The sequence below is a fragment of the Vombatus ursinus genome, unplaced genomic scaffold (assembly GCF_900497805.2).
Source record: "Vombatus ursinus unplaced genomic scaffold, bare-nosed wombat genome assembly UNPS02014810.1, whole genome shotgun sequence".
NCBI classification, from domain to species: Eukaryota; Metazoa; Chordata; class Mammalia; order Diprotodontia; family Vombatidae; genus Vombatus; species Vombatus ursinus.
In genome coordinates this window covers 10193812-10201676 of record NW_020954588.1, presented here as the reverse complement: position 1 = coordinate 10201676, position 7865 = coordinate 10193812, and the positions used below count along the sequence as shown (strand labels likewise).

Here is a 7865-nt window from a genome sequence, read left to right as displayed (position 1 = left end):
CTTTGCAACCCCTTTTGCCCAGTATAGTGCCTTTCAAATAATATGTATTTAATCAATATTATTTATTGAACTTAATCTCACATTTAGAGAAATCAGCTATACTATCCCTTATAGCAACAATAAATAGAAATCTCTGCATGTCTTTATCAGATCATCCCTGGCATGACATTTTAGGTTAAAAAAAATCCCATGAAGCCTCAATTACCATGAATTAGCATCTATAAAGATAAAAGCCTAGTGTTAATGTCATATTTTTTTGGTTCGGGGGAATTTGGCTGATCCCAGTAGTGCTTTCTTGACTTTTATCATGAAAACCCCGCAATCACAATTTCATCTCAAATTGTGCCTGACAGGCCAAGCTTTTGAGAAGCACTTAGGCAGTTAATTGCCTCCTAGTTATCTGAATTCTAAGGCTGCCTGAATGTCATTAGTCACTTAAAAAAAAACTCAGTAAATGATTCAGAGGATATAGATAATGACCCCCTCACCTCTATGATGTGTTCATCCTTCATTCCCATGATGATTTCCATGCAAATCCTGGGGTATCTAAGATGCTCAGCCACTGTAATTTCCTTTTGAAATTTTGTGTCATTCATTTTAAGATAATCTTTCCCCCTCACAGACATCATAGAGCCTGCAAACAATAACACATTTACCCATCTAGCATATTAAAAAGCCCAGTGTGATTTTGAGGGTGTGAGGGCCATATAGGTGTAGCTTCATGTACATAACATTAATTTTCCTGAAAATTTGCATGTAAAACAATCTGTTCAACAATTTTACCAAACCAAATTTTAATTTCCCAAAACATTATCATTTCTGTTGTATTTCATGTTGTCAGTGCTTTATAACCCTCTGGCTTCAGCTTTTTTTGTTTGTTTGTTTTTTCTTGTTTGTTTTGTTTTGTTTTGTTTTATTTTTTCTTGTGCCTCTCTCTCACACTTCAAGAATCTGCACACACAAACTAAACACCTACCAGTGACCTATCACTGCACTAAACACCGAAGATGTAAAGATATTAATATTAGTAGTTACAACAGTAACAACAACAACAACAACAACAATCCCTGCTCTCAAGTAGCTCACTTTCAATCAAAGAACTGTAAAACTTGGATGGATTTGTACTCTCATCAATGTGGGTACTCTTTAGAGGGTACATAATAAAAGAAACTCCATGTCTTCTCACCCTGTGTGATACTTATCTATATCATTCTATAAATTTTGGGGTGGGGAGGCAATGGTCCAACAAATTAATAGCCATTCCTCTATTTTTCTTGGCACTACATATATAGCAATGGTTCATGTGAGCTGTCTGGTGATTGTATCCCACATTCCCATTATATGATCAGCCCATTTCCTTTATTAGTCAATGGATCTCTATTGAGATCCTATGCATAATTGGAAGTACAAATATCACTAAAATGAATCAAACAAACAACCAAAAAAAATATGCAGTGCTTATTTGACCAAAAATTTTGGTCCTTGAATAATAAGTTTGGAACAATTATTCTTTCCATTTCTGTCTCCACTGCCTTTTGGGCAAATCTCGATTTCAAATCTTTGGAGACTCTGGTAGTGAGTAGATTATGTTAATGCCTTTGAGGACAAGAACTGTCTCACTTTTGTATTTCTATCCCTGGTACATTCCTCAGTGTCCAACCTATGCTGGATGTTTAATAAATGCTTGTTGATGGTTGATTTATATTCAAGGCAAAGAATATCAATACTTATGTAGTGGCACTTTTAAAATTTAAGCATTTCTTTTCTATTTCAGGGAATAATAAATAGCTACACAAATAAAATACATTTTAGTCCACAAACAATAAGTACAGTAGAATTTCCCTTTATCCTTTTCAGGCAATTGTATTACTATAAAGATATGGTTGTGGCAAAATACTGTACTCTTCTCCAAAATTTACCCCTTCCCTTCTCTCCATCTTATTCCCTTGATAGATTATCCCCTCCAAAATTTTCTAGGAGTAGGAAAGTAGTCATATGAGATAAGAAGCAGTAATTCTTGACATTCTTTTCATTAAAATGAGCATATGAAAAGGAGTAAATGGATGCATAAAGATTCTTAATACTTAAAGGGACATTTTTATCTATTTTTAAGGAGAAAAATATCTCAATAGATGAGCCTGTGATATGTTTTATAATTTCATGTTTTATCATATGTAACGAGAAAGTATATATTTACACCCATAAATTTTAACACTATATACACATATATACATATACATATGTATGTATTTATACATATGTGTGTATGTATGTGTATATGTATATATGATACTTTCTGTAAAAGGAATTCTCAGTAAAAAAAAAAAATTCCCTCTATAAATGCAAATAAGAACCCTTCTGCAATTTACAATTCTAGAGCACTGTCTGAAGAATTGAGGAGCTAGGTGACTCGTGCAGAATCACATAGCTAATAGCTGTCTAAGGTGTGACTTGAACCCAAGTTTTCGAAATGCATACAGGAACACACAAGACACACTTTTATCTGAAAATATTTGTTGTTATTCATTTTTGAAGAAAACTAATGACATCACTTTTGAGTGATATCTTTACTTGCGCGTGAGTTGGATTTAAGTGCGACAGAGTTGCCCAAAGTCACCAGCATCACTATCTCTTCCAAAATCTTCTATGTTCAGTGGCAAGACAAAAATTGGAACTACTGGTGATGATCCACTACAGTGGATGACCTTGGCATCTTTGATGTCTGATGGAGCTTTAAGTACTCAGTAGCACTTGGTTTGGTTGCCTTCAAGGCCCTTGGAACAAAATGTTCTCATCTCACCATTCCCCCAGAAGAAGACTTCACATGCTTGGGGTAGGCATTCTCCTAACTCACCAATGGTTTTGAGACCTCAACCTTGTTTAACCTGTCTGCTAAAACGGTTTTCCTGGGGTAAAGTAGCTGTGCGTGCTACAGTTTTTTGCAGCCATAGATGAAAGTTGGGTGACAAGTGGAAACCAAAGTGGGTGAGCAGCCCTGGAAAGGCCTTTGGCAAGCTTTCCTGCTAGAGAGGCCATGGGGAACCTGCAGCCTCGAAGGTACAAGTGGCCTTCTAAGTCCTAAGTGGACTGAGTCCAAGTTTTACAGAATAAATCCTTTTGTTGAGGGGATTTGTTCTGTGAAGTTTCAATTCAGTCAAAGGGCCACACTTGAGGACCTAGAGGGCCACATGTGGCCTCAAGGCTGCAGGTTCTCCATTCCTGTTAGAGGTTCTAGTCCTTCCTGAACACCTGCTTTGGCAGCATATACACTAGAATTGGAATGATACAGGAAAAATTAGCTTGACTCCAGTGCAAAGATAAAATGCAAATTTGTGAAGCTTTCCATATCTGAAAACATTTAGTAGGTAAATAAATGTAGCTTGATCACTTCAGGAGGAATGTATAAAGCTTGGATCATTGTTTCACTTGAATAAATGTGAAAATCAGTGGTATCTTGAGTCTTCTGACACGTGCCTGTTGAAAACTTACACATGCTGTAAGCACCCCACTATTTGGGGGCTTTTTATCCTATGTAAATGGATTTTTAGAAATGGCTCCATGCTAAGCAAATTTAGAAGTTAAAAAAAAAAACAACCTAGCCCTTATAGGGGTCAAGAGAGTACATTTTTAGCCTATTGTTGGGAGACCACATACACATCTTTTATAGTAACCATAGTAATTGCATGCTTCCTGGTCCCAGGCTTTAGAAGCACTGCCCATAATATCTCAGCATGCAACAGAATTAACTTATACAATTTTCATAATCTATTTCAAGCATCTCATCTGCCAAGTTGACCTCCTACTGTAATCAACCCAAATTGTATATTTTTGCTACATTTGCATTTTATTTTTCATTTCCAAATGCAGACATTTCATTCATTCTCAGAAATAGCCTTCCTGTTAGTAGGACTCAATAAATGAATTTCCTCTTTGCAATATCCACTTCAGCAAAGAACATGAAAAACCAAAAAGTTGAAAGTAGCCTAGAATGATCAGATATATTTCATATTTTATTTTAACAAAATGCTATCTGTTTAAAGCACAACTCTCTAACTTTTTCCCAAGGCATTTTCGTTGTCTAAGAATCCTGAGTATATTTTGTCAAACAAGGCCAAGTCTTCAAACCCTTTTAAAAATACATTTCACTATTGGAAATCTATAGGTTCTTTAGATTTTTTAATCCCTAAAGGGGGTCTCCAGTCTCAGGCATGTATGCTTATTTGTGAATATTTATTTCCTTATTTGTTATAGTTAATTTTTTTTATTTAAATTCTAAATTCTTCATAAGGAAAAAAAAACAGTTAATCAATTAGTTTAATATAAAATTCACTATCTTCCCCCTTCCAACTTTAAGGAAAACACTACTAATTCATGAAAGGTTCAGTAAGCACACAGCAAATACTGATGTATACATATGGACTTTTGTTGTTGAGATAACAGTGAATTACCTAGGAATATTGATTGTTGCTTTTAGGACTTAAGTATGTAATACATGTGGTGCTGCCAGGTGGGTTTAGATGGTTAGGAGTGATGAGATCTAGAGGTTAATGGTCCTGGAATCCCAAAATCACAACACTCAGGTCCTGCCCAAAAGAATTTGACCCAAGTCTTCTTTCAGCCAAAAACAAAGTTTATTGAAGATTAGCCACATTAGTTATACTCTTAAGGAATGTGAGCATCTGTGGGCTATTGGCTAGATTGTGAAAATCTGTGCAGTGGCTAGATTATAAGAATCTAAACATCTTAATGGAGACAAGGTAGACCTTATATACAGAAAGATTGTGGGGGGGACTTAGGAGTGACCAGTAAGCTGGGGGCGAACAGAACTCCTAGGACCTGGAAAGGAGAATGGAGCCCATCAGGAGGTCAGATTTTCTCACCAGCTGTGTGTATGTGGAGACTGTCTAAACTTAGAAGTACTATTTGAAGGGGAAAGAACAATGAGTATTCTTTTGATCATTGTTATCTAATTTATCTTTCACAGCTGGTGTTACCAAACCTATAAAATGGAAATATTTTCCCAGCACCTAAGGGGTGAAGTTGATACCTAAGACAGCTTATGATTTCCCCACATAATAATAATTATTAGTATTACTACTACTATCACTACTACTACTACTGATGGGGTTGGGTTCTGGGTCCCAGAAAGGAAACACCCTGGACTTTCCCACATGGCCAAATCTCTGGTGTTCACCTGAGGCTATAATCCCATCAACTGGCCTTTCATTGTGGCTACACCCAATCTCCCAATTCTGTTACCTTTAACCTAGCCTGGCCTTTGTTTTACCTCCCTATATATGGCTCCTGGCCATTTCCCACACTTACTCCTAGCTAGGCTCCATTGTCCAGGTCCCAGGAGTTCTGTTCACCCCAGCTTACTGGCCATTCCCACCCAGATCTCCTTTATGCCTCCTTTATCTCCTCCCTTCACCCCAAACTACTTGGCCACTCCAAGATCCCTCCCACAGGCTTTCTGTATATAAGGTCCATCTTGTCTCCATTAAGATGCTGGGATTCTTACCATATAGCCACTGCACAGACTTTCTCAATCTAGCCAATAGCCCACAGATGCTCAGATTCCTGAAGAGTATAGCTAATATGACTAATCTTCAATAAATCTTGTTTTTGGCTGAAAGAAGGCTTGGGTGGAATTTTTTCAGGCAGGACCCACGTGTCATGATTTTGGGACTCCAAGAACCCTAACCTCTAGACCTTATCACTACTACCACTACTATTACCACTACTACTACTACTACTACTACTACTACAAACATTTATATAGTGCTTTAATGTCTACAAATAATTTTACATATAACATTATTGATCTTCCTAACAACCCTGTGAGGTAGGTGCATACCATTTTACAGATGAGGAAGCTGAATCTGAAAGAGATGAAGTGACTTGTCTTGGATCACACAGCTAGTATGCATATTTATCCCATATTAAACTTCATGTTTATCATTCTGTACATTTAATGTTTTATCTAAACTACAGTTATGTGTCAAGGGCTTTGGAGGTATTTAAGGCTCTTTGCATCTCTATTAATGATTCCTTAGTTCAATTTTTTTTAAATATCCTTTTTGGAACAAAATTATAGAACCTCTGCCTACAATTTTATTTATGATCCTATCTATCTAGGTCCTATCCTGGTCACATCCATGGCTCAGAACTACGTGTTGTTTCCAAGTTTTCTCACCGAGTTCCTACTCAGCCCTGCTTAAAGCAGCCCAGTCATAGAAGAGAATTAACATTTCATTTTCATTCTTTTAATTTTTATCCTTTTTTCAAACTTGCACCTGTTAGTTCATCTCTGTAGAGAAGTCTCAAGGTAAACTCTATTTTGACCAAGGCAGAGAGACAAATAATTTGGAGACTTATGTAAGTTGGGAGTTGAATATGGTTAACATCATGGGCAAATCAACTGCTCTATTTTATTTCCTCAGCCAACAGCTCAGATACCTTCCCTATTTGTTAATAGTCTCTCTCTAGGAATTACATTATAATATTGTATCTATCTTTCTATTTACTCATTCTGGTGTTGTGTCCACCCAGTAGTATGCAAACTCCTTGAGAACAGAGAATCTTCCATTTTTTGTTTATATTCCCCTAACAGATAATAGATACTTAGTACATTGTTATGGGGTGGAAAATAATTCCTCACTTAGTTACCACTAAAGGAATTTGACATAAGATGGCATGAGTATCCTGAGAAAATGTAGCATTAGTGCTGTTAATAAAATTGTTTTTTTCAGGGGAGAGTTATTCCTCTTGAGCACAATCCCTTTTGGACCTTTGAAAATGCAAATAGCCAAGTTGCCTTGCAAAGTCCTCATTCATTCATTCATTCATTCATTTATTCATTCATTCATTTATTCTGAGTTTTTTTATTAAGTACCCCCCAAACACACAGGGAACTGAGCTAAATTTATAAAATTAGAGCCACCCCAGTAGATAAATGGTCAACATATATCAACAGGTAATTTTCAGAAGAAGACATTCCTGAAGCATCCATGATGAAAAATGTTATCCACTTTCAGAGAGAGAACGGATAAACTCTGACTGCAGATTGAAGCATACTTAAAAATAAAACAACTTTATTTTTCTTTTTTTCTATGTTTTCTTTTGAAACATGGCTAATGTGGAGATGCACATGACAGTGCATGTATAATCAATCTTAAATTGCTTGCTTTCTCAAGGAGGGAGGAGGGGAGAGAAGGGAGAAGATTTTGAACTCAGAATGTTAAGTTGTGAATGTTAGTTTTTTAAATAGTATTGGGAAATATTTAATGAAAAATATTTTAACATTTTAAAATGAAGTAGTATTTGTAAAATGCTTTGCAAAATATAAAACATTATACGTGTGTGTGTATATACATATATATATACACTGTGTATATATAGACTCTATATATACACAAACATACATAAATAGTATATATATATATACATATATATATATACATAGAGAGAGAGAGAGAGAGAGAGAGAGGCTTTAGGGGAATAGATTTGTATTAAGTATATTACTATTTATCTAATTAAGTACTTCTTTCTAAAACCTGTTTGTCTGGCTAACTAATTGATAATCAACCATGTTTCATCCTCAACAGTACACCGTTTGGGGGGGGGAGCATATATAGCATTAGAAAAGAGATATATTAGCCACACTTTGAAGAGTCATTTTCTTACTATGAGTGATAGGTGGAATAATCACCTAAGAACAAGCCTTACAACATTGAAATTATTTATCTTTATGTTATCATACACAGTAATAGCAATGTTGTAGGGATGATCAACTGTGAAACAATGTGGATGCTCTGATCAATAAAATGATCCAAGACAATTCCAAAGGCCTCATGATTAAAAAA

The 7865-nt window shown here is 35.8% G+C and overlaps 1 non-coding gene across 1 annotated transcript; it reads left to right on the top strand.

The window, feature by feature from the left end:
* The first annotated feature begins 3249 nt into the window (after window positions 1-3249).
* On the top strand, window positions 3250-3352 carry LOC114053258. The gene has a single exon (XR_003570365.1). It is a non-coding gene; the product is annotated as a U6 spliceosomal RNA (small nuclear RNA).
* Window positions 3353-7865: the final 4513 nt, after the last annotated feature.